At 33.1% G+C, this 23,072-nt stretch overlaps 2 long non-coding RNA genes across 2 annotated transcripts; one reads left to right on the forward strand and one right to left on the reverse strand.

The window, feature by feature from the left end:
* Positions 1-11,859: 11,859 nt before the first annotated feature.
* On the reverse strand, positions 11,860-14,297 carry LOC111443512. The gene is made up of 3 exons (XR_002710509.1): positions 14,119-14,297; positions 13,946-14,025; positions 11,860-11,976 (listed from the first exon to the last, which is right to left on the reverse strand). It is a non-coding gene; the product is annotated as an uncharacterized LOC111443512 (long non-coding RNA).
* Positions 14,298-16,978: 2,681 nt separating this feature from the next.
* Positions 16,979-22,789, forward strand: LOC111443602. Its single transcript, XR_002710527.1, has 3 exons — positions 16,979-16,996; positions 17,932-17,933; positions 22,648-22,789. It is a non-coding gene; the product is annotated as an uncharacterized LOC111443602 (long non-coding RNA).
* Positions 22,790-23,072: the final 283 nt, after the last annotated feature.

Here is a 23,072-nt window from a genome sequence, read left to right on the forward strand (position 1 = left end):
GTTTAGAAGATACGATTACCCCATTCTTGATGCTAAAATTATCACAGACGAGATAAGAAACGGGTGGAGAATAATAAAATAAATTGCATATTTAGATGGGGTTGGAAACATTTTTCCTCGAACAATTACACTAAAATTATGGAATGTTGCAACCTATCAAGTGAGCTTGTTCATGGTTGATAGTGAAGACCCAATGGTTCCTACGAGCAAATCACCAAATCGTGAGTTTGTTGATGTTAAAATGTTGGAAGGTTTCAAATATTTGGATGATTGTGTTTGTATTTTCATACTAATATAATGCAAAAGAATATAATATTTTCCAGTTACCAAGAGTGTCGTCATACATAAAACAAGTTTTCCGATCGAGTCGATAGAAAGACCACTTGATTAGCTTAAGTTGTGGTCATGAATTTATCCTTAATGAAAATTTGATTCTGTCTTTTTAAATCCAAGTTAACTTATGTGTGCTCATTACATCAGTTTCAAGTTCGAACTTTCATGTAACAAGTTTGTAGATAAAGTTAACCATTTTTCTAAAAGATATAAGAATTTGATGAATTTATTTTATGTTAGAGTATTATCTGCTTTCTAGTTGTCCCATATTTAAAAATTCAATTCTTTTTCATGGTTTATCTTCTATAATTCTAATTTTTCTTTTAATAACAATTATCTTTAGCTAATTTTAATTGAACAAACTCCCATTTTTTTTTCCTCACTTTTAATTCTTTTTCAATTATCTTTGAACAATTTTAATGTTTTTTTTTTCTTCATTTTTTTCTCTCCTTTTTGGTGATCTTAGCAATTATTTAACCAATTTTAAGATATTTTTTTTCATTTTAATGTTGTTGATCATGATTTTCTAAAATGATTGTACAAATTTTAAATAATTGAAATAGAATAAAAGAGATGGAAGATCTAATAAACTTTTCTCTCTCTTTCTTCATTTTTTCTTGTAGTGATCATTATGTTGTTGGAGGTGTTGTAATAAAATAAAATAAAAGTGAATTTTGAACTTAAAATTCTCGTTTTTATTTTTTAACTTTTAATTCAATCGAAATTGTAAAAAAAAAAAAAAAAAAAAAATCTGTTTAAATTTTAAAACTCTAATATTTTTAGTTCAAATATTAATATAGAAGTTCTCTTATATGTTTAATAAATTATAAATATTAATACTATTTTTGAATATTTTTTTAAACATGAAATAAAGTTGTATTTATATAATGATAAACCTATTTTTAAAACAAAAGTAGTGATCATAAAATTTTCTTGTTACATTATTAAACGGCTTGAATTAAAAGTGTTCATCTCTTATTGAGAACATTTCTCTCCCCAATCAACTTATCTTCTCTGGCGTGGTTGATCTTCTGTACAGTCTTCACATCACTCCATTGGCTGCAGTGGAGGTGGCGGAGAGGGGAAGAGAAACGCTGCCGGGGGTGGAGATTTAAAGAAGCTTCGCGTAGGTGGTGGCGGAGAGGGGAAGAGAAATGACGCCGGAGGTGGAAATTTAAAGAAGCTTTGCGTAGGAGGTGGCGGAGAGGGGAAGAGAAATGGTGTTGGGGGTGGAGATTTAAAGAAGCTTCGCGCAGGTGGTGGCGGAGAGGGGAAGAGAAACGACGCCAGAATTAGAGATTTAAAGAAGCTTTGCGTAGTAGGCGGCGGAGAGGGGAAGAGAAATGCTGCCGGGGGTGGAGATTTAAAGAAGCTTCGCGTAGGTGGTGGCAGAGAGGTGAAGAAGAACGCCGCTGGAGGGGGCGGAGAAGTGAAGAGGAAGGCAGATAGAGATCTACGGGAATGCTTCAGGTCCCACGATGAGTCAGCAATGACAAGAAATGGATGAGAGAAAAGTGAAAAAATGAATAGCAGAGAACCGTAAAAGATTCATATATATATATATATATATATATATTTTTTTTTATTTGTTTGGTGATTATGAAGATCCACTGCCAATCTCAAAAAAATTTAAAAATTTATAGGAATAATGCTCATTTTCAAATAGTGAATACTAAATTTGTCTTTAAAAAAATAGTAAAAAAAAAACAAAAAAAATTAAATTAAAAAAAATACTCTAAAGTTTCAATAATACAATTGAGTTAAAAATTGCAATTAAATTTTTTTAAAAAATTAAAAAATAGTCTTATAATTAGTTAGGGATAGAAATGGAATACTAAATTTGTCTTTTAAAAAAATAGTAAAAAAAAAAATTAAATTAAAAAAAATACTCTAAAGTTTCAATAATACAATTAAACTTCCCCTGGAGTTAAAAATTGCAATTAAATTTTTTAAAAAAAATTAAAAAATAGTCTTATAATTAGTTAGGGATAGAAATGGTTAATATTTTGTTTTATAAAAAGTACCTACTTTTACTAATTTCAATATAATTTAGTAATGGGGAGAGATATTTGGGGAAGGAATGGTAAGGTCGGTGAGTTGGATGAAGTTTCAGTGTAACTAATTTTAAGTTAAATAGAAATATTTTTATTTTAGAATTAAACTTAAAATTAGATGAATTTCTAAAATAAGAAATTGAAATGGTTAGATATTTTTTTTATAGAGCATAATTAGTTTCTATAAATCATTTGTTACGAACAAATTAGGAAAACTCAACAAAAAAAAAATCATTTATTACTGTATTTCTAAATTAGTTGTTCACCAGAGTTTATATAGAGGTGAGATTTAGAAATAGAATATCTGTGTGACAACAAAATGGGTTTGCATAAAAATGTCAATATGGTTTATGTCCTTTTGTTGATCTCTCCACTAATGTCTCATCCATTTTCCAAACTATCTCTCCCAACCATGTCACCTCTCCCCACACTTCTCTCCACAAGTCTTCCGATCTAGTCGATAGAAAGACCACTTACCTGATTAGCTTAAGTTGTTGTCATGAATTTATCCTTAATGAACGTTTGATTCTGTCTTTTGAAATCCAAGTTAATCTATGTGTGCTCATGACGTCAGTTTCAAGTTCGAACTTTCATGTAACAAGTTTACAAACAGAGTTAACCATTTTTCTAGAAGATATAAGCTACGGTCATATAAAAGAATTTGAAGAATTTATTTTATGTTGGAGTATTATCTGCTTCCTAGTCATCCCATATTTCAAAATTCAATTCTTTTTCCCTGGTTTATCCTCTATAATTTTTATTCCTAGAAGCAGGTTGTGTTTGGCATTATACATAAAAAATTGTCAATTTTACTCTACTAATTTTTCTTTTAATTCTATTAACAATTATCTTTATCCAATTTTAATTGAGCAATCTTTATATTTCACCTCACTTTTAATTCTTTTGCAATTATCTTTGAACAATTTTAATCTATTCTTTTTTTTTTTCTTTGTTTTTAATGATATTCCCAATTATCTTTACCCAATTTTAATTTTAATTTTAATTTTAATTTTAATTTTTTTTTTTACCATTTTAATGTTGTTGATCATGATTTTCTAAAATGATTGTAAAAATCTAATAATTGAAATAGAATAAAAGATATGGAAGATCTAATAAACTTTTCTCTCTTTCTTTAACTAAATGGAAATTGTACAAAATAATAATAATAATAATAATAATAAAAACTTCAAAATTGTTGTAATTTTAAAATCCTAATATTTTTTCATCTCAATATTATTTCAGAAGTTCTCTTATACGTTCAATAAATTATAAATAAGAATACTATTTTTGAAAATTTATGAATATTTGTTAAACCTGAAGTAAAGTTGTATTTATATAATGATAAACGTATGTTTAAAACAAAAGTAGTAATCACAAGATTTCGCTGTTACATTATTAAAGGGCTTGAATTAAAAGTATTCATCTCTTATTGAGAACATCTCTCTCGCCAATCAACTTATCTTCTCTCGCGTGGTTGATCTTCTGTACTGTCTTCACATCACTCCATTGGCTGAAGTGGAGGTGGCGGAGAGGGGAAGAGAAACGTTGTCGGGGGTGGTAGAGAGGGGAAGAGAAACGACGCCAGAGGTGGAGATTTAAAGAAGCTTTGCGTAGGAGGTGACGGAGAGGGGAAGAGAAATGCCGCCGAGGGTGGAGATTTAAAGAAGCTTCGCGCAGGAGGTGGCGGAGAGATGAAGAGGAACGCTGCTGGAGAGGGCGGAGAAGTGAAAAGGAAGGCAGATAGAGATCTACGGGAATGCTTCTGGTCCGGTGATGAGTCAGCAATGGCATGAAATGGATGAAAGAAAAGTGGAAAAATGAATAGCAGAGAGTTAAGTTTTTTTTTTTTTTTTTTTTTTTTTTTTTTTTTTTTTTTTTTTTTTTTTTTTTTTTTTTTTTTTTTTTTTATGAATATGAAAATCGACCCAATCTCAAAAAATTTATAGGAATAATGCACATTTTCAAATAGTAAATACTAAATTAAAAAAAAAAACTCTAAAGTTTCAATAATACCATGGTCAAATTTAAAAAATAAAAAAAATATTTTTATAATTAGTTAGAGATAGAAATTGTTAATATTTTATTTTTAAAAAAATACCTTTAAATTTTCATAAAATTTCATACATACATTTAACTTTTACAAATTTCATTAAAATTTAAGGGAAAGATATTTGGGGAAGGAGCGGTAAGGATGGGAGAATTGGATGAAGTTTCATTATATCTAGATTTTCAAATTAAATGGAAATATCTTCCTTCTAGAATTAAAATTAAAATTAGATGAAATTTTTCTAAAATAAAATAGACTGAAACGTTTTTTTTTTTTGCCAAAATCATTTGTTATCAATGGGAAAACTCAACGAAAAAAATATAATTTATTACTAAATTTCTAAATTAATTGTTCACTAGACTTTATATAGAGGTGAGATTTAGAGGTAGAATATTTAGAGATAGAATATTTGTGTGAGGATAAAACGGGTTTGCTTAAAAATTCAATATGGTTTATGTCTCTTGTTGATCTCTTTTGTTGCTATTTTGTCTGATCTCAATGGTCTCGAGGCAAGTGGAGTGGCAACGTGCTTTCTTAGGACTTAAAAGGCATGTCCCAACTAGACTAAATCCAACAACATTTCTTTAAACGCCTCCATTGGGTGTAGGCACTAAGAGAAGTGTGCCAATTGGCCCAAATCTAGCAACACCTCCTGAAACACCTCCATTGGGTCTAAGCACTAAGCGACCTGGGCTAGTTGTCTAGGCACTAAGAGACCTGTGCCAACTTGCCCAAATCCAGCAACATCTCCTAAAAGCCCTCCCTCAAGTTTAGGCACCAAGAGGCGTGTCCCAATTGGACCTAATCCACCACCAACTCCCGAAACACCTCCATTGGATCTAGGAGCTAAGAGGCGTGTCCCAACTGGACCTAATCCAGCAACATCTCCTGAAAGCCCTCCCCAAATTTAGGTACCAAGAGAAGTGTCCCAAGAGGACCAAATTCAACATCTCCTGTAACACCTACATTGCCTCTAGGCACTACATCTCTTAGTAGAGGCGTGTACCAAATGACCCAAAGGCACTACATCTCTTAGTAGAGGCGTGTACCAAATGACCCAAAACCTGCAACATCTCTTGAAAAGCCCTCCTCAAGTTTAGGAACCAAAAGGCGTGTACCAAATGGCCCAAAACCAACAACATCTCCTGAAAGTCCTCCCTCAAGTTTAGGCACCTAAGAGGCATGTACCAAATGGCCCAAAACCTCCTGAAAGTCCTCCCTCAAGTTTAGGCACCTAAGAGGCGTGTACCAAATGGCCCAAAACCAGCAACATCTCCTGAAAGCCCTCCCTCAAGTTTAGGCACCAAGAGGTGCCCTCCCTCAAGTTTAGAAACCAAGAGACGTGTCCCAACCGGACCAAATCTAGCATAATCTTCCGAAAACCCTCAATTGGGTTTAGGCACCAAGATGCGCATTCCAAATGGCCCAAATCCAACAACATCTCCTCAAAGCCATCCATTAAATTTATTATGATGTCTACTAATAGTAGCAAGCTTAATTAGGTTCTCAACTATGTATTACAATGAAGTCTCTAATTTTCTATCTTCTATCTACTGAGATAATTCAACTTTATGGTGAGTGACTCTAATAATCGGCCTGAAAGAGAATAATTTAGTCTTAAAAGTTTTTTATTCTAAAACTATGATAATAATATTTCTTTATCTTATTTTCAAAATCTTCGTTACCCATGAACATATAATTTCAATTTCTACCTCATTGATTAACATTTATAATTTAACAACTATGGACATAAATATGAAACTTAATTGGTGAGACTTTAGCTTTTCTATAAAAAAAAAAAAAACTTTTGATATGAACCAAGAGAGATCAATCATACAATATACTTCAATGAAGATGGGAAGAAAATGTTGTCAAAATTATCAAAATATGTTGCAATTCATGCCACATTGAAGAGGAATGAAGTTTGATGGTTATAAATTTTTGGTGGGTTAGAGTTATTGTATTTCATTATTATATTTTAAGGCCATTAAGTATGAATGTTACAACTCTTGGAATGTTTATAGTAGTTTCATTTTGAGGCTATATAAAGTCATGTATGTTGTATTTGTAAGCAGACTTGGAAAATATAATAAAAGGAGCATTTGTGCTGTATAAAGTCATGTGTGGCTAAGTTTCTTTCAAATTTTATGTAGTTTAGGTTGCATGTAGAATCATTCAAGCTCGACATGATCAATCTTGCTTGTGGAGTGATTCGAATTTCAATCAAGTGTTCTTGCATTGAGATATTTGATCAACAAGAATCATTCAAGCTAGACATGATCGATCTTGCTTGTGTAGTGATTCAAATTTCAAACAATGTTCTTGCCTTGAGATATTCGATCAACAGGGTAATTCGAATCTTATCCCCTTGTAGTTGATTCCTTATCTTGTCAACTTTTATCGAAATAAAAAAAATTAATGGATAAAAAAGTTTGCATATTTTTAAATAGGACAGCACATACGATTTATGAGATATTCTTAGGTAATTTTAATTTTACTTTCATATATAACTAATGTAAAGCACAAATAAATAAATGAAGGAAAAAAAAAGTTTAAAAAAAACCTCTCCTCACACTTCTCTCCACTGACATCTCATCCCTTCTCCAAACTATCTCACAACCAACTCATGGACGTCTCATCCCTTTTCCAAACTATCTCACAACCAACTCATGGTCACGCCGGTATATCAGGTTCTGCAGAAAAGAAATAGAAAAACAAACAAAAATGTCAAGATTTGAGGAAGAAAGACATTTTATGATTTGAGAAAGAAAGACATTTTATGATAGAAGCATATCTAAAGAAATGTCAGATTGTTAAGCTATATTAGATTTTTTAGTCAAGGTATATATTAGATTTTTTCTTTTTTTTTTATTTTAATTTTATTTTCAGAAATCACAGCAATTATAGCTTAGATCTTCCTCTAACTCCATTACAATAAATGAAATATAGAGGTAAGAAATAGAAGAAAAGAAAAGAAATACATAGATAAAGAAAGAGAAAAGATTTTGAAACAATAACAAAAATAGGGCTGAGTAAGATTTTGGGTTTAGTCCAATAAAAATTTGGGAATAGAATTTCAAAAAAAAAAAATCTTTTATTTTAAATCTGTGTTTTTATGAAATTTTATTTTAATTCTATTTTTAGAAAATCAAATAATTATAGCTGAGGAAACTTTATTTTATTTCTATTATTAAAAAATCACCATAATTATAGTTTAGTTCTATTTGTTAGGTCCAGGAAAGGTCCAGGAAGATAAACAAAATGGTTTGAGTAAGATTTAGAAAATGATTTAAAAACAGACAAATAAAAGTATGGGAATAAAATTAAAAATTTTATTTTATTTTATTTTATTTCTATTTTTAGAAAATATTTATTTTAATTCTGTTTTTTAGAAAATATTTATTTTAATTCTATTTTTCAAGAAATCAAACAATTATAGCTTAAATTTTTTTTAGAAATTATAGATTTTTTCTAATCCAATCTTCCCTAATTTCTTGCAACTATGTCAAACATATACCAAAAGATTTAGAATCCATTCACAAAAATAGGTATGAAATTTTCTGTTCTTTTATTTTAATTCTGTTCTTAGGAAATCACACCAATATCTATGCAATTACTTAGATTAAGTTAGAAATTATCATATCCTAGACATACATAGAAACATAATTAGAAACAGATTTTGAAAACAGAATTGATTAACAATAAGCCAATAAAAATATGGGAATAGAATTAAATTGGTAAAAAAAAAGATTTGCACGTAAAAGGAATTGATTAATAGAATTCATTAACAAAAATAGGAGAAAAAAAAAATGTGGGAACAAAATTAGAGTAAACACAAAAGGATAAATACAAAGAAAAAAGAAAGAAAGATTCAGTGATTTAAAAACTAAAACTAAATACAAACACAAAAATAAATATAAAGAGAAAAAAGAAATGCAACATCTAGAGAATAGAATTAAATGATACATGCATATAAAAGTAAATATAGAAAAAAAAAACTTTATGTGAATAAAATTAAATGATAAAATAAAATTGAATTACAAGAAAGTACCATGCAAGTTAAAAATATCTATTTATTTCTTTTACCAGTAACTTGAATAATCAGTAACTATAGAAAATGAAACTTTTAGTAAAAATAGAATGATATAAATATATATAATATTCCAAGACTTTAATCCTACAAAAATTCTAATGTTCGCATAAAATCTAACACATGGACCATGGTAAATATGAGGAATAATGTTACAGAAGTTCGAATTTGAAACTGACGTCATGAGCTCACATAGGTTGACTTGGATTTCAAGGGACAAACTGATGTCATGAGCTTACATAAGTTACTTAGATTTCAAAGGATAGAATTGAACTTTAAATTAGTGACAACTTAAGTTAATAAGTTAAGCGGTCTTATTATAGGATAAGCTAGAAATTGTATGAGTTACAATTTATGATGTATGAGCTATGATAATATATGAGTTATGATGATGTATGAGCTATGATAATATATGAGTTATGATGATGTATGAGTTACAATTTATGTGCGATGCACATGATGGCTTTATGATGAGTACGATTTTTGCATGACATTTTGTTTAATATGATGATGTTTTCCATATTTAGCATGCTATATGATGATGTATGTTATATTGCATCATGTCGTTAGGTCGACCTAGGACAACCCTAAGAGCATGAAAAGGATATTAATATAAATATCCACGATCATGTGTTACTTAATGTAACAAAAAGATGAGACTAGAGGGTTGTGTCAAGAAATACATTATGATAGAATTTAGAGAGACCACATGCATGTCGTATGTTCATAAGCATATTTTAGGTTAGAATAGTTGTTTTGCATTTCATTGTTTTAAATTATTTTGTATTTGTTTTTATTTTCTCTAAATTTTAGTATTTTGTATTTAAACACGTAAGACCATGACTGTGTTTTTCAGAGAAGAAAATGTTTTTAATGTTTTCAATATTTATGACGTTTTCTTTTAAGAGTTATATTTTTGCATGAGAAATGAGTTTGAGACATTAGTAAAGACTCTGAGTATGTAGAACTTTAGGATCGTTACAACTAATAGACCACTTTTATATTGTATCATTATAGACTTTTAAAAATGAATACGAAAACAATTATTGATAGAAATAAAATTAAATACGATACATTTATCACTTTTAGTCTATTGATAAGATAAAAAGATGATAAACATATCAATTACATTTACTAGTGATAGATGAGGATAAAAAAAATTAGACACAGTAGATTTATCATTTTGAGAGGTTTGATGATAGATAAGTGGTTTTCTTAATTTTGTTATCACGCATCATTTATTTAAATATGATTAAAATTTGATAATTTAACCGTAACTACTTGATAAAAAATAATAATAATAATAATTTATTTTATAAAATTGCATAATTTAAAATTATTTTAATAGACATTTATTTAGCCTGCATTTTATAAGCATTCAATGTGATATACAAGAATTTTAACCATCACATTCTCTATCGAACTCATTAAATATTAGTCATCTTTAAATCAATTTAAAAAAACATGGGACGGGTGTTAATTAACCAGCTCCTACATAATTGAGTGGGACAGGTGTTAATTAACCAGCTCCTACATAATTGAGTATCTAAATTTGTGGATTACTAAAGCACAAATCGTGACTTAAAAAAAATTTTTTTTAAAATAAAATAGATGGGAATAATTAGATATATTTCTTACCAGGCATAATTAGTTTCCAAAAAAAATTATTGGTTACCAATAAATTAAGAAAACTCATCCAAAAAAAAATATCATTATAGATAGTAAAAAACTCATCCAACAAAAAATATCATTATAGATAGTAAATTGTTTAAAGATGGAAATATATTTACCAACCCCTATTACTACATTTCTAAATTAGTTGTTCACTAGAGTTTATATAAAATTGTGATTTCATAGTTAGAATACTTAGTGTGAAGACAAAATGGGCTTGCTTAAAAATGTCAATATGGTTTCTGCCTTCTTGTTGATCTCTCTAGTTGCTATTTTGTCAAATCTCAATGGTCTCGAGGCAAAGTGGGATGAGGGTGGCAATGTGCTTTTTTTGGGTCTCAAAAGACTAGTACCAACCGGACCAAATCCAGCAACATCTCCTGAAAGCCCTCCCTCAAGTTTAGGCACCAAAAGGCGTGTCCCAACTGGGCCAAATCCAGCAAATCTCCCGAAACGCCTCCATTGGGTCTAGGCACGAAGAGGCGTGTCCCAACTGGCCCAAATCCAGCAACATCTCTTGAAATCCTTCCCTCAAGTTTAGGCACCAAAAGGCGTGTCCCAATTGGACCAAATCCAGCAACATCTCGCGAAACGCCTCCATTGGGTCTAGGCACGAAAAGGCGTGTCCCAACTGGTCCAAATCCAGCAACATCTCCTGAAAGCCCTCCTTTAAATTGATTATGAGCCCTCGTGATAGTAGCAAGTTTAATTAGGGTCTCTAAAGATGTATTACAATGAGGCCTCTAACAGATATTACAATGAGGTCTCTCATGTTCTATCTTATATCTAAGGAGATGAACCACCTTTATGCCAAGAGACTTTAATAATGGGCGTGAAAAGATAATTTAGTTTTAAAATCTTTTTAATCTAAAACTTTTATAATAAGATTTCTTTACCTTTTAGTCAAAAGCTACGCTACCCACAAAGATATAATTTTAATTTCTACATTATTGATTAAGGTTATATAATTTAACAATGATTTATATTTGTAATTATTTTGTAATAACTTGAAACAAAATTTTTCTCTTTTTGTTTTAATTAAATGGTATTTTTATCTCTTACTTTTACTTTTCTTTCCTTTTCCTTTCTTTTTGTTTGTTTTCAATTTCATCTTTTAGGTCACGATCCGACTTTCGAAGCCTCAAAAATCGAGTCGTGACATAAATATGAAAAAACATTGGCATAAATATGAAAGTTTCTACCAAATTCATGCGACTTTGAACATCTTCAAATGATATAATATATGTTAATTAGTGAGACTTTTAGCTTTTCTGCCAAAATTTAATGGGTTAAAAAACTTGCATATTTTTAAATATGACAGTACATAAATTACAATTTCTGCTATATTTTGACCGAATTTTAATTTTACTTTCATATATAACTAATATACCATTTTTATATTGTACTAGTATAGACTTTTAAAAATGAATACCAAAAAGAATTGTCGATAGAAAAATATTAAATAGGATAGATTTATCTATCACGACCCGATTTTCGAGGCTTGGAAAAACCGAATCGTGACTAAAAAGACGAAATCGAAAACAAATAAAAATTTAAAAGAAATAAAACAGTGGATGAAAATCTAATAAAATTTAAATCAAGAAAAATGAGTCAACGACACCAAAATTAAATACAAAATTAAAGTCAAATATTACAAGGGGAAATACAATTATGAAAGAAAAATACAAAAGATTCTAAAAGACCGACAAGGGACTGACGCTCCGGAACGATACCCCTATGTGATAGTGCAGCTCTTGAACACCTCCCCACTCGACTGGTACCTGAAAAAAAGAAGGGGAAACGGGGTGAGTATAAAAATATACTTAGTAAGCAACCTACTTGTAGGCTCTTAATCGAATCTAAATTAAGGAGAGAACCACCAACTATACTCTAGACCCTAGAGTTTCAGTACTCTCAGTACACAGTTCAAGGCGGAAGGACTTAGCTTTTAAAGCGGTATTCCACGTTTGAGGATGAGGTGCTCCCTCATATCTACCTGTACCACTCGTACAACAGAGCTAGAATTAGTCACTGCATGGTCAACATCCTTCCACAGGACGGACCTATCATGCAAGCGACCTTGACCCACTCGCGTGATCAACATCTTACCATGAGATGGATCCCCATGCAGAGTAGTCGATCTACCACTGAGTAACACTTCCCTAACAGGCGTCTCGCCAAGCTCAACAGTACCACACCGGAGTAGGAAGGGAAGAGTAACACCTCCCTAATTGGCGTCTCGCCTAGCTCAACGATACCACACTGAAGTAGGAAGGGAAGAGTAACATCTCCCTAATTGGCGTCTCGCCTAGCTCAACAGTAACACACTGGAGTAGGAAGGGGAGGGTAACATCTCCCTAACTGGCATCTCGCCTAGCTCAACTGTACCACACCGGAGTAGGAAGGGAAGCGGAGCATACTCGAACGCTATACCAGATACTGTCAACTAAGAGGTCATCTCTCTACACTTCGGGGGCCTAATGTGGTTCTCTATATCTCAAGGGTAATTAAAACTATTGAGTTAGGGGACCTCGCTTCCATATTCACTCAATCAAGACTTCCAAGTCCATAATAGTCCAGACTTAAAGGGTCTCTCCCTCTAAGCGTCGCTCACGACACCATAGACTGTAACATCAGGAGGGTCCCCTAACTAAACCCAACTCAATCCCTGCAAGAGTCCACCCTAGGCATATCACAACACTACAACTTATCAATCATATCTACAGAAGTTTATGTATTATTAACAACACATACAGCCATACAAGCTCAACGGGGAGATATCTTCCATCAACACCCGTAGCGCAGATACACAAATCCTCCAGTCCACCAACATAGTATGAATAGATAAAAGCAGTAGAAAGATAGTCCACCAAGCATATAAACATTGAGTACGAAATCTCATAAAGGCAGCAAGTCCAATAGATATATATTTAACTTCATAAGTATAGAGAATCATTAGATCTAGCCACCTATAATTTTCTTTAGCATGCATGCAAAACCAAGTGCACCTTACACGTATTACTTCCTAAATTCGTGTGGTTACTTACCGAATGAAGCGTGCCCTTCGAAGCTTACTCTACGTCTAATTAAGAGCTCTAAAACTCTTGAATGTTTGCTGACACGTCCTAAGTCAAGTTAGACTCAGATCAATATCAAAACCCGGATGACAAAATATCGAACGGAAGTCCAATAGGGATAAAAAATAGATCTCACACGCTGGATCACGCGCCCCACGCGCACAGACACGCCCGTACGGACGCACTGAGGGATGGAGTCGTGCGCTGGTCTGTCGCCACGTGGCGAGGGATTACTGTTCCACTGACAGTCACGGCGTGCGTTCGAATCGGGACGGTTCGGGTCGCACGCGGGTTCACGGGTCTGGTAGCGAGTGCCGATCTCCAAACCCCACCTTACGCAGTATTTTTCGTGATTTTCCTCCCCCATTCCACGCCTGACACGTGTCCAATTTTCTCGGCGACGCGCGGCTCTTTCCCTTCCTAACATGCGTCCATCCGACGTTCGTCTTCGTCCTCTCATTTCTGCGATTTTCCAGATTCTGGTAAAATTCTATATCAACTTATTTATTTTGGATATTTCTATCTCCCAAACCGTAACTCGAATTAAATCGATTCCTTCACAAGAATTCAAGATCTCAAGTCCACCTATCCAGATATATTTTTATTGTATTTTTTTAATACTCACAGCACTTCATAAATCAAGTTGAATACCAAAAAAAATTCAGTTTCTTACCGAAGGAGGACGGTTTCTCAATTTTGTTTTCTAACGCGATTTTTGGCCGTGTTTCCTCTGAAACTTGCAAAACTCCTCACCTAAAGTGTTGCAACTAGATTATTAAGGTCTAAATCATCTAAAACCCCCAGATTTATGGTGAAATCTTGAAATAGGAGAGGTCGTAGACTTACCTCGCATTCTTGCCCGTTTTTTTGCCGGAAATGAACTATCCAAGACTCAAACCATTCCTCTTGATACTCTGAGTAGCTCTAGTAGGAGACCTAAAATTGAGGGTACTTCAGTTTGGGTTTGGGGCGTTTCTCCCTCCTTCCTCTTCTTCAAACCCTGTTCATTTCTTCCTCTTCTTCAAACCTTGTTCATTCCTTTCTCTCTCTATTTTTATTATTATTTTTTTCTTTTCTTTTTTTTTTCCTTTCTTGGAGGTCTCTCCAGACCCCCCTCGGAAGGTGGTATGTGTGGGGCAAAATTACCTTTTTGTCCCTCATTGACTTTGACCCAAATTTCGATTACATTACCATCTTTCTTTTTTTCCTAAGTTGCTTGATGCATCTCGAGCATTTCTTTCTTCTGGACCGATATGAAAATCACACTCTAAGTCCTCCAATAAAATCTAGAAACTCAAAATGGATAAGAAGGTGCTAGTCACAAGGATAGAGCGAATTGTACCTATTAGGCTCAGGGTGTTACAAAATAAATAAATATATATATATATATATATATATATATATATATAACGGAGTCGTCGATAGGACCAAAAACTCCAGCGAACGCTGGAGTTTTTGTTCGCACACGACCCACAAAGGGCGGCCGAAGTCTGGGTCGCCAAGAAAACTCGATTCCGACCTCTAGCCACCCCAAGACACCTGCAAAGAAGAAAAAAATAAGTGAAAACGAAGAAGACAAAGAAAATCCGACGAAACTCCGGTGAGGCTTAACCCTACGAAATCGATGTCAATACATCCATTTTACGCAACAAAAGTAATCCCAGAGCCTTTTACACACGTCAGGGGTAGATTTAGACGAGTCCTACACATTGTACACCGTCGGCAAGGGAGACGGAACGTCAGATTCTGAACCCTCTCAAATTTGGGAGTGTGAGGCGTTTACGAACCAAACCAATACCAAAAACGGAATTAGGGGGGAGAAAGAGACTCGGGAACGGAGGACAAAAGAGGCAAAAAAAGACGTCGAAACGACATTAACGAGGAGAGAGAGAGGTCGCCGGAAAAACACGGGCAATCGGGTGAAGAAGACGAAGTCCGACCCGAGGGCCAGATCCCGCTACCCTAACCGAGTCCAACCACCGTAAGCCAGTCCAACACCCGACAACTCCCGCAGCCCAGTCGCCTCAGCCCAAACCCGTAAGCCTAATTACGGCCTAACCCATCAGCCACGACCCGAGAGCAAAAGAATTGAACCGACCCGAGACCCGCAAGCCCAGTCCAACACCCGACACGCACAGCCCAGCCCACCTACACGTTTCATACAGCCCAGGCCGGGCCGTCACCCGCGACGCAACCGAAAACCTACAAGTGACCCGACAACCCACGCCTCGACCCGAGATCGCTGCACACGCGTTGCCCTCTGGTTGTGCCACGTGGCACGTTTGCAGCACGACACCCCTCGGCTCCGGCGGCTTAATCGGCTCCGGCTCAGGAAACCTATTTTCGACCTGTTTGTCACCGTTCCGACCCTGCCATACTTAGTTTCGACTCCATTTAAGGTAAAATAGATCATTTTAAGGTAGTATTTCACAAATTCAAGTTGGAAATTAATTATGTTTGTGAAATACTAATGAAGGTGTCGAATGATCCAATAGGAACCAACCACCAACAGAAGCGTAGAACGTCTACGAGGAGCTAGGAGCTTATGTTTATATTTTAGGGAGTACTTCGACTAAGGCCTACCAAGTAAGTGGCTCAGCCGTCGTAGGTTATGCGTTATTTGTTGTATGTTGGCACGTGCCCGTGGATTCGCACGTGTCATTAAATTGTATGCTAGATTGATGTGCTTAAGTACGTAATCATGTGAACGTGAATGTATGCTATGTATGCTGTTTAGTCTGATGTGATATATAATGCATATGATGTTTATGTTGTTCTTGAATGATTATGACATAACTGTATGATATATTTGAATGTAAACCGTATGAATTGTATGACATGAAATACGGTAAACTGTTTGGAAATATAACCCGAATAGAAATATGTATGATACGTAAATTGAAAATGAGATATGACATGTAAGCATGAAATATGACAATGGGGTTATATTAATGACAAATGTAGAAGTAATGGGGACCTCATGCATTTGGGGGGATACCCCTATCTCATCACGAGGGTACGGACGCGTACATCCAATGGCAGGACAACGATCGTTATGCTTTGCATAGCGCTGCCGTGACGGTTACTAGTTCTAACGGGTGTCCGACATAAGGGGATCCTAGAGTATGCCCACCGGATAAGGAAAGTGGCCCAGTGGTGTGCAAACTAGCTGGTGAGCCCATACTCGCACGTATGGGCTGTGTGTAGAGTATATGGTACACGTCCAAAGTTACCCGTTAGGAAAGCACTGTAGGGAAAACGGAACGAAAGATAGGTCCCATCATCTCATTGCATGTGATTGTTGCATAACCCCGATAGGGGGTCACTTACTGAGTATTCTAGAAATACTCAAGCCTCGTGCTACTTTACTTTTTCAGATATGGGCAAGGCACCCATGTGAGAACGACGGCGGCATTGTACACCCCGGGACCGTGGCACATGCATAGGGTAGTTATATAGGTTAGTATAGGTTGAATTGTAATCGCATAAAAAACCATAGGGTAGTTTAAGACAATTATTTCAGTATCGTTCTTTTTCCTTTCTTTCTCTTGTATTCGTTTTTTTTTTCCACGAGGTGATAAAAGGCGAGTGTAAGTCGCATTTATGATAAGAGCCATTTAATGTAAATTTCACATTTAAGGTATAGTAATGACCTTAGATTGAATAAGTAAAATTTAGAGGCGTTACAGATAGCGTTAAGATACGTTCCTGTAACGATATGACTGTTGGTATTAATATAACACATGCGATGCAATTTGGATCTTAGGCACTTTTAGAACATATATAACACATGCTCCATCTATTGAGATCTCGATCGAATCTTCGTCCCTTAAATAAAGCTACAAGTGACGAGGGAATATATGGGGTATATATAAGAGATTATAAGACATCCCATCAATTAGAAATTGAATTTTGATCCTGAAATGGAAGAAATAAAAAAATATATATTTATACTTTTAAATTTGAATATTTAATCTAAATTTTTTTTAAACTTTAAGAATGTTCGTATAGTATTTAAAAAATATTTAAATTCTGTAAGTGTTTAATAAATATTTAAATTTTTGGCAAGTCAAAAGATCAATTAATATATAATTTTAAATTCCAAATTTGATGGATTATCTAAGTTTTTTTTAAAAAAAAAATTGTTTACGAAATTTTGAAAATAATACTTTCATATTAAATTTAAAATTTTAAAAGGAAATCCAAAAATATTAATAAATATAGTATTTGATATTATATTATATTCTATTATTATAACTTTTGCATTATCACTTTAACTCTTAATTCGGATTCGGAAGCAATAAGATTCTCTCTCTTTCTTTTGTTTCTAATTTTTGTGTGAAAAGTTCTTTTGGTCACTTTTTTTAATATGGAATCTTATCGTCGAAGCTCCATCAATAGTATGTCGGGGGAAGTTGAAGCGTCCAGTTTCAATCCCCAACAACTTCTCCAAATTTCATCATCGATTGAATCCATCAAACTCACATTGATAGCCCGAGTCATTTGCAGTCACTTCCTCATAGATGAAAACGACAATTCATTGTTGGTGAGACAACATGAATCCCGAAAGTTTTTCTTTCTAACTTATCAATTTCCTCTCAAAAACTTTGACGACGACAATTATGCAACCTTGCTACAGTTCTTATCATCCAAGTTTAGAAGTTACGATAACCGCATTCTTGATGCCAAAATTATCACAGACAAGATAAAAAATGGGTGGAGAACAATTAAAGAAACTGCATATTTAGATGGGGTTGGAAACGTTTTTCCTCTAACAGTTACACTGAAATTGTGGAATGTTGCAACCGGCTAGGTGAGCTCGTTCATGGATGATAGTGAAGACCTAATGGTTCCTACGAGCAAGTCACCAAATCATGAGTTTGTTGATGTTAAGATGTTGGAAGGTTCAATATTTGGATGATTGTGTTTGTATTTTCATACTAATATGAATAGGGCACGTGTGAATGTTTGCTGAATCCACCACACCTAAATGATGTGAAAGTTATCTTATTTATAATCAAATAAATTACAAGAATATGGAAATAGTAATAAATGGAAAGATACCTATGTTAATAAGGCAAATATCTAATATTTGCCTTATAATAAAATATCAAATATAATATATATGATAAACTATAATTTATTACTAAATATCCTTAACACCCCACCGCAAGCTGAGCGTCGGATTTGAATGAACGTGAAGCTTGGATCTGAAAAATTCAAAGAGAGATTAAGAAACACTTTTCGTGAAGATGTCAACAACTTGGTTCAGAGGAGGCGTAGAGAAACACTTTCTTGGCCATTGAAAATTGCAGAGGGATCGCCGCTAAGTGGCGATGCTGCCTTGGCTTCAGCAAGAATATGTCTAACCCATAAAGAGGGATTGTCGCTTAGCGACATGCTGTCTTGGCTCTGGTGAGAATATGTCTAACCCCAAGAAGTAGAAGGGGAAACCTAGAGCAAGGGACAAAGACAATGTTGAAGCCGGAAAAGTCGCCACATTGGGGCGAAGGAGCCAATTTTGGCGAGAAGGGTGGCGGCAACTTGGTTGGCGAAGATGCCAATGCGGCGCCCAGATTCCAAAGGTAAATCTCTGCAAAATGTCGATGGGCTTATTGAGATTCTGTATATTTCCGAAGAGAACGCTGATGAAGATCCTAAGATTAGGGTTTCTGTGAAGGATGAAAGGAAAATTGGGAAGAAAATGAAAAAGGCTATGTTTGGAAAAGGTGCGGTTGTATGTACGGAGTATGGCGAAGGATGATTTGGAGGTCAAAAGGGTGGAGCCGAAGAGTAATCAATCGGCTTTGCATGTGGCAACCATGACGACTGCCCCTGCGGCGTCAAAGCCAGTAGTGGTGGTGGAAAAGAATAGTAGAAGATTTCAAAAGCCATTGAAAAGAAAAGATCCAGGTTGCTAAACCAAAATTGCTCTGATACCATGTGAATGTTTGCTGAATCCACCACACCTACATGGTGTGAAAGTTATCTTATTTATAATCAAATAAATTACAAGAATATGGAAATAGTAATAAATGGAAATAACAATAAATGGAAAGATACCTATGTTTTATAATAAAATATCAAATATAATATATATGGTAAACTGTAATTTATTACTAAATATCCTTAACCGCACGAGATTGGAAAAAGAAAAATAAAATAAAAAGAAAAAGAAAGTTAAATCAGTTATGAAGAATACATGGTTGGTATCGTAGCTTTAGATTTATAGATTCTGTAGACTAGCCTACGAGGTAGGCTCAACATGTTTCCATGGTCCTACTGCTGGTGGTGGTGCACCATTGCAGTCAAGTATGCCTTACGAAAAATAATAAATGATGTGGTTTTGTTATGTTATGATTTACCTTGCATAGAATGTGTATGTTAATTGGTGTATTGATGATGTTTAGAATTAACAAGGTTTATATGGTGATACATAAATATAGTTTCATGATAGGAAGTTAGCAAGCTACTAAACACCCGTATACTGAAATGACTTTGTGAAGAAGGTTAGATGTCTCACTCAAATGGCTATAAAATAGAAGAAGAAATTTGTGGAGCCTTTTCGTTAGGGTTACAGGAAAATTGTTAAAATGAGACCTTGAAGATGTCTCGCAAAGAGTTCCCGGTGAAACTATTGATCTAGTTAATGGAAGAAAACAATCATCTTCAAGAAAGTGAGAATGTTGGAATGAAGATTGAGTAAAGTTTTCCAATATTAGTGTCATATGGATGTTGATTCCACTGCGCCACAGACCTACTAAATGAATATTATAACGTCTCTTATCATGACATAACATAGCATAGCATATCATTACTCAACATAGCTTATTGTAGCCTAATATTACATAACATAGTATGTCATAATATAACATAACATCGCATGACATGATTTATCATAATGACATATCATATCCTATCACAACATCTTATATTATATCATAACATAACATCACATGCAGGAGCCACGAGGCACGTATCATCACACATGACAATTCTTCTAACCAAAACAATGTAACCACTTACTTGGTTGGCCTAGGCCAGAGTTACTAATTTTTTTTTTTTTTTTGTACCTGTCTAACTCTCTCCTCAACTCTCAATTCAACCTCAAATCTATCCTTTTAATGATATCAATTAAAACTACTGCAAAGATCAACTCTGTACTAATTACCTTGTAGTCCAATCATTGAGGGTAAAAAATATCTCCACATCTACCTTATTTATTTATTTTTCAAATCAATTTTAGTTTTTCAATTTAGATTTAATATTTATTGAGATATAATCTAACACATATAAATGTCTACTAATATAACTGTGATTTCGCAGTATATTTGAAAATATAATTTATTATTATATTATTATTCATTAGTACAAACAACGATTTTATAATATATTTAAAAATATATGTTTGTTATAATATTATATTTACGAGTACAAATAATTTAAAGCTTTTCAGATTTTTTTTTTCTTTTTTTTGTACTGTTCAAATTTTTTTATTTTTTTTATTTTTTGATAAATGGCTACCACTCATGATGTGATTTCTAGAAAGTTGTTCTTGTAACGAAATTGATGTAATTTTGACGAAAATAGAGTATGAAAATTAACTTAGCGGGATTCCAATGACTAACCTCTCCTCTTATTAGAGCCTACATAACACATCAACCAAATGACTTGAACACTTACAACAATTCACATGATTTTGTGATCGACCTTGGTTGAGATTCAGCGAACATAATTGTTAACCTATTTTGTAATAGTCCAAAAAGAAATAAATAAACCAACATAATTATAAAAAAAATTACGTTTAAAAAACAAAATAAATAAATAAATAAATAACAATCCTTCTCCACTCCTCTCCACCCACTTATCATCCATTTCTATCTCTCCTCAACTCACTAAAAGGGTATAATGTTAGAAAATTAAGAGATTTTGAGAAAACAAAAATGCCTAACAACATATTTACAACAATACTACATATTTTAGAAATGCCTAACAATGCTACATAATTCTAGATCTTTTTCCCTTATGTTATAAGAAATAATGAGAGATCTCGTTCTTATCCAATTATTTTATTAGCATTTTAAATTAAAATCCAATATGTTGGAAGAAATAATTAGATCTTTTCTTATCTAATTATTTAGAATTTTGTTAATATTTTAAATTAAAATCACGTCCCATTAAAAATTGGTTCAGAAATAAGAAATTAAAATAAAATAAAATAAGAAAATATAATAGAAAATAGTTGGAAGTAAAAAATTAAGAAAATACAGAGACAAGAAAGAAAAACTAAATAAAATAAGGAAACACGGTAGAAATAGTTGGGGTAAGAAAATAAGTTCTTGTCATTTTATTTCCACGCCCTGGCTTGAACCTAGCCGACTTTTTTTTGTTCAATAAATCACAGATAAAATTATTGATTTTATTTGAATGAAACAAAAAAATTGAAACAACATAGAAAAAGATACATAGAATCAAAAGAAAAAGATACATAGAATCACAGATAAAATTGATTTTATTATTTGATTCCCATGATATAGAAAAAGATACAAGAAAAGTAAAATTTTGAGAATAAGAGTCCAATATCTAGGAAATAATTGGAAGTAAGAAAATAAGAAAAGAAAAGGTAAAATTTTGAGTTAGAATTGATTAATAAAATTGGCCAAAAATATCTGGTTTGGTTGGAGGAAAAGATTTGTTCAACAAAAACAGGAAATTTGAGAAGGTAGGAAACTCCATCAAAATGTTGTCCACTGACTATATCTTCCCTAAACAGTGAGAATAGAAAATAAATATTTAACGAAAATATATATATATATATATATATATACTCTAATCATAAAGTCTAATCCATGAACTATTTTAAAGTTTAGAAAATTGAAATTGATGTCATGGTTCATATAGGTTGACTTTGATACAAAAGATAAAATCGAACATTTTTTAAGGATAAATTTGTGACATCCGCCTAAGCTAATCAGGTAAATGGCTTTACTATCAGAATGGTTATATTTGATGTTGACATGTGCCTGTGGTTTTGTACGTGTCATATATATTGATACGTGTGAATTATTTGTGAATCGATAGACTTATGTTATGTTATGTATATGTTATAATATGTGAATTGTATGATGATATTTACAATACGATGTGTTCAATGATATGTTTGAGATACGATACGAGAAGCATGCACTAAACGTAAAGTAATAATAGAAGTAAGATATGTACAAAAAACGTTAAGGTTAGGTTACGTGTTGAAGTGCTATGGATATGAGAGATTGATAGAAACAATATAGTCACAATCAATTGATAAATGAATACGATTAGGTTATGGGTAGAAATAGATAGGATTATGATAGATTGATAGAACAATAGCATTAGGATACGTTCCTGTAACGATATTACTAAGGTACATCCATGTAACAATATGACTGTGATATGTATAACAATGTTAAAGCTATAATAAGTTAGGGAACGATATGACCATGAAGTGTTTACGATATGATATGATTATGGTACGACATGTGAATGACGGATATATATGTTGTCATATGATATGAAAATGATATGAAATATGTTATGGTATGAGATATGTGATAAATTGACAGGTTTATGATATGATATATTGTGATGCGATATGTTATAGTATGAGATGTATATGAGGAGATGTTACGTTAAAAACATGGAACGTTATGTTATGTCTCTTAAATTGTATGTACACAGCATGATATGAATGACATGAAATCACGATAAATGACATAAAATCTAACCCCGTTATAGTTATGTGTGATATGAGAACTGAAAAA

Source organism: Cucurbita moschata, unplaced genomic scaffold (assembly GCF_002738365.1).
Source record: "Cucurbita moschata cultivar Rifu unplaced genomic scaffold, Cmos_1.0 Cmo_Scf00005, whole genome shotgun sequence".
Taxonomy (NCBI): domain Eukaryota; kingdom Viridiplantae; phylum Streptophyta; class Magnoliopsida; order Cucurbitales; family Cucurbitaceae; genus Cucurbita; species Cucurbita moschata.